Genomic DNA, 4,866 nt, shown 5'->3' with positions numbered 1-4,866 from the left:
ATTTCTGGCCCTAGTTAACCAAAGGAATTTTACTTGGATCAGCTAAAGGAAAAAAATGTGATTAACGACCTACGAACGACTTCCTGTTTGTGACTTGATTCCTTGTTGCGTTTACGAAAGATATTGCTTAACATTCAAACCATATAATTACAAAATTTTGTGTAAAAGGACTTGAGACTTGATTCAAAAGTAAACACTTTCCTGTGTACCTCTACCTTTACGATCCACTATACAAGCCACTAAAATATGCACTGTTAAGATGTCCATCTTAATGTGACCCTTTACTTTTAGGTGGTTGTAGCTGAAAACTTTGATGAAATTGTGAATGACGACAGCAAGGATGTTCTCATTGAGTTCTATGCTCCATGGTGTGGTCATTGTAAAAATCTGGAACCCAAATACAAGGAGCTTGGAGAGAAGGTATTACTAAGTGTTCACTTATCTTAAAAAAATCATGCTGGATAAAAAACCACAATCTGGATGGCTTTGGCATTGTTTATTTTGATGTGGTTTTCTCCTGCAGCAGGTCTGAACGCTGCAACATATCCCTGTGGTGGTAAGCAGGAGACTGCCTGGCCCATGAGTGTGGGTGGCGGTCCTTTCAAAATTTTATTGCTCTTCCATATGTGCACTTCTAGAGAGTCAAACCAACACATTTTGATGCTAATGGCTTATAGCCAAGCCTGCCATGAGCGGTCAAAACATGTTGGTTTGACTCCTGTAAAGTGTACAAATGTGTATTAATATAGAAAGCAATAAAATTATGAAGGTTCACTGTCACCATAAACTTTTTACATGTCAAGTTTTATCTGTTCAGTTCTGAGTGATCAGACCTGTACCGATCAGGAGAAGACTGCACTAAGCATGATCAGTCAGGGCATAATGTACGTCCTATGGAGCCTGAATGGTATGCTGAGACCAGAGCAGAGAGCTGCAGGGCGGTCCTCTCCCCGCTCCTTCTGATGATCCGTATGGGTTTTGAACACTCAGACCTACGGCTGATCAAAACTTCTAACATATGCAAAACAGGAGTCCGTGGAGCCTCGGTTGTGAGTCTCAAAACACGAGATATCTGGCTATCCTGTGTTTTGAGACTCGCAACCGAGGCTCCACGGACTCCTGTTTGCATATTTAGGTTTTTCGGGGCATCAGTGGAGACTCTTGAGTACTTCATTGGAATTTTTTCACTGTTCATGAGTTCAGTGATTACTGTGTTTTGATGTTTGACATCAAGTTTTCTGCAGTGACAGATAAGCTTTAAAGGGGGTTATCCAGTGCTACAAAAACATGGCCAATTTCTTTCAGAGACAACATGACTCTTGTCTCCAGTTCAGGTGCGGTTTGCAATTAAGCTCCATACACTTCAATGGAACTGAGCAGCAAAACCCTGCCCAAGCTGGAGGACAAGAGTGGGGCTGTCTGTGGAAGAAAAGTCGCCATGTCTTTGTAGCTCTGGATAACCCCTTTAAAGGACTTACACCCACATGTGGATCTGCAGATCTTTTACTTGAAGTATTATGGGTCACAAGTACTAAACAAAACTTGCAACACACACAGATAAATAAAAAGGGTCTTAAAAGGGGTTATCCAGCGCTACAAAAACATGGCCACTTTCCCCCCTACTGTTGTCTCCAGTTTAGGTGCAGTTTGCAATTAAGCACCATTTACTTCAATGGAACTGAGTTTCAAAACCCCACCCAAACTGAAGACAACAATAGGGGGGAAAGTGGCCATTGTTTTTGTAGCGCTGGATAACCCCTTTAAAGGGGTTATTCAGTGCTACAAAAACATGGCTCCTTTTCTCCACTCTTGTCTACAGATTTGGTGGGGTTTGAAACTCTGCTCCATTTATGTAAATGGATCTTAATTGCAAACCACACCTGAACTGAATGAGTGGGTTGAAAAGTGGCCATGTTTTTGTAGCGCTGGATAACCCCTTTAAACAGGTTTTCTTTACGGACTGCTTGTTGGTTTACTTTAATGTTGTAATGTCTTATTTTTGTATTTTGTATAGCTGGCCCAAATGATCCAAACATTGTTATTGCCAAGATGGATGCCACTGCTAATGATGTGCCTTCTTACTATGAAGTCAGAGGGTGAGTAACACTGGTCTGCTGGTATCTGAGGCACAAGGTCATGCATGGTGTTTGAAACTTATACTTGTCCATGTAAGGGTGTGACGTAACGTCATCCAGTAAATACTTGGGGGCCCTATCACACCAAACAAGTATCAGCCATTCCAGCCAATAATCACTTGGTGTAATGTCACCTGTTAAAAGACCATGATCAGCTGTCATGCACAATGTCTGCTGATTCTGGTCTTTCAATAGGTTGAAAAATCACGATGGCTACTGTCTGCATGTCGCTATGTGTCGCTATGTGTAATAGGAGCGGCGGAAGCAGATCACAGCTCTCTTCAGTGGGCTAAGGATTGCCTTGGCAGCCCCTCCCTCAGCTTCCTGCAGCCGCCCCTTCTCCTGCTGTGTGCGTGTAATAGCACAGACAGTAGGAAAGAGGAGATGGCAAGCATTGAGCTGACAGGACCGCGCTTCCTTCCTCTTAATCATGCTGTGCAATACAGCCCTTAAAGGGAACCTGTCACCCCCCCCCCCCCCCCCCCCCCCCCCCCGTGCCGGGGTGACAGGCTCCCAACCCCCCCGTTAGAGCCCCATATACTTACCATAATCCTCGCCCGGGTCCAGCTTCTGGGGTGGTCGGGTGACGGAGATCTCAGCCGCTGAGCCCGGTGCGCGCGCTGAGAGATGAGTCCAACGCTCATAGAGAATGACGGAGAGCTGGACTCTCCTGTCATTCTCATATGGGTGTTGGACTCATCTCCAGCGCGCCGCGCCGAGACTGCAGCGGCTGAGATCTCCGTCACCCGACCACCTCCAGAAGCGGGACCCGGCGGGATTAGGTAAGTATATGGGGCTCTAATGGGGGGTCGGGAGCCTGTCACCCCGGCACGGGGGGGTGACAGGTTCCCTTTAACCAGTAAATAATGAACAGGTCCCAGAGGATAAAACCAATTTTCATTGACCCTTGTTAAATAAGGTACTTTGTATGTCAGTGTACAGAATTTCAATATAGCATGGTCTCTATGGAGATATGGGGGTTGTGTGGCTTGTTCTTAATTTTTATAATTTCTTTTTTACTTTGATCTGTTTAATAAAAGCTGCGTAAATGTGTTCTTTCTAGGTTTCCCACCATCTATTTTTCACCTGCTGGAAGTAAGCAAAGCCCAAAGAGATACGAGGTAAGTTGGGATTCTAACATTACAGAACCAGGAAACTGAATAGCTTTGCATCCTTTCTGCTTTCTTGCAGTGCCCATACACAGTTGTTTAAAGCTGTCTGCACATGTTGACTTGCTGTCGGCCTAATAAGTGTGTGTCATCATCGCCCCCCCCCCCCCCCCCCCATATCCTACACTCAAATGTTTGCTTTGATTATCTATGTATTTCAGTGGTAGAATATAGACAAGCAAACTTCCCGCACATAATGGCAATTCAGTGTTTTCAGTCAGATTTCTTTTCCTTTTGGTAGGGTTTTTTTTTTTTTTTTCCTGACTCACCAGTGTTTGTGTTTCTGACTTACAGGGTGGTAGAGAGGTTAGTGACTTCCTCAGCTACTTGAAGAAGGAGGCTACAAACCCTCCAATTGTTAAAGATGATGAAAAGCCCAAAAAGAAGAAGAAAGAAGAATTGTAAATGAGATCTTGTCAAAGCAGCACTTCTGCAGGTTGGGGTTGTCATCCTGACATTAATGGGAAAACAACATTGTGGACACTGAAGCAAAGCCTTCCTGAAGGGAATATTACAGGTGAATAGAGATTATTTTCTTAGATGCACTGCTGGAAAGATCCAAGGACCTCTAAATATCTGTGGCTTGTCTGGGGGGGCACCACTTTTCCATCTAGGTTGGGAGGGGCAGGGTTGGGTGGGGGGTTCTGAAATTTGATGGTATTGTTTTTTGTTAACTTTTTTATTTTATTTCTTTTGTACATTTGAAATTGACTCGACAATAAACACCCCCACCTTAACCTTGTCTGACTCGTTTTTCTTGTTGGTTGACGATTGAAGAGGCTCTTGCGGTCCACAGTAGGCCTAAATGAAAAATAAGGTCTCCTTACACTTTTGCTGTTCATTCCCGCTGCTACATCTGGTTAAAGGGAACCAATCAGCCACTTGGGGTGATATGGTTCCCTGCACCACTGTATAAAGCGACTTTGTATGGAAGAAAATTTAAGTTATAATCCTCGGGCGTGTGGCAGGCAGAGGCGGGCAGGTAGTCATCTGGGCGGCTCTCAACCCATGTCTAGTCAACGCGCTCTGCCTGTCAGTGTGCTTGGCGGGATGATTGACTGGATGAGAGGCCAGTAACGGACCTCTCTGCCTGTCAATCATCCCTTTCAAGCGCGCTGGTGGTCAGGCATGATAGAAGACAATCATCTGCTACCTTTGTTCAGAAAGAGATAAGCCACCACCAGAACTGTGGCTGCTGCTTAACCCACTTCAGAGAACGCAAATGTTTGGCCGTTCACTTGTATAGAGAGATACTGCAACAAACAAGTGGTGATTCCAGCACTCTAGTTTAAAATTCCAAAATCTTTATTAAATGCATCAATCTGTGCAGACATGTGTCATATCACTATTTTTAACATGAAGATTTAATAGATTTTTGAATTTTACCCTTTGGAGTGCTGGAATAATTTTTTTTTTTTTTTTTTTTATAGCTCATTCAAGCATAACTCTTCTGTACAGAGGAGCTAGTATAACCTCCAAATGTCAGATTACCTTTAGTGAAAGGAATTAAATACAGACTCCTTAACATAAAATATGGCTTACTGCTGTAATTTAACAAGAGA

General features: G+C 43.8%; 1 long non-coding RNA gene across 1 annotated transcript; it reads left to right on the top strand.

Moving 5' to 3' along the window:
* Nucleotides 1-2,021: 2,021 nt before the first annotated feature.
* On the top strand, nt 2,022-3,926 carry LOC138775490 (uncharacterized). The gene is made up of 3 exons (XR_011360565.1): nt 2,022-2,096; nt 3,199-3,256; nt 3,599-3,926. It is a non-coding gene; the product is annotated as an uncharacterized lncRNA (long non-coding RNA).
* The last annotated feature ends 940 nt before the right edge of the window (nt 3,927-4,866 follow it).

The sequence above is a fragment of the Dendropsophus ebraccatus genome, unplaced genomic scaffold (genome assembly GCF_027789765.1).
Source record: "Dendropsophus ebraccatus isolate aDenEbr1 unplaced genomic scaffold, aDenEbr1.pat pat_scaffold_1655_ctg1, whole genome shotgun sequence".
Lineage (NCBI taxonomy): Eukaryota > Metazoa > Chordata > Amphibia > Anura > Hylidae > Dendropsophus > Dendropsophus ebraccatus.
This window is presented reverse-complemented; position numbering and strand designations above follow the sequence as displayed.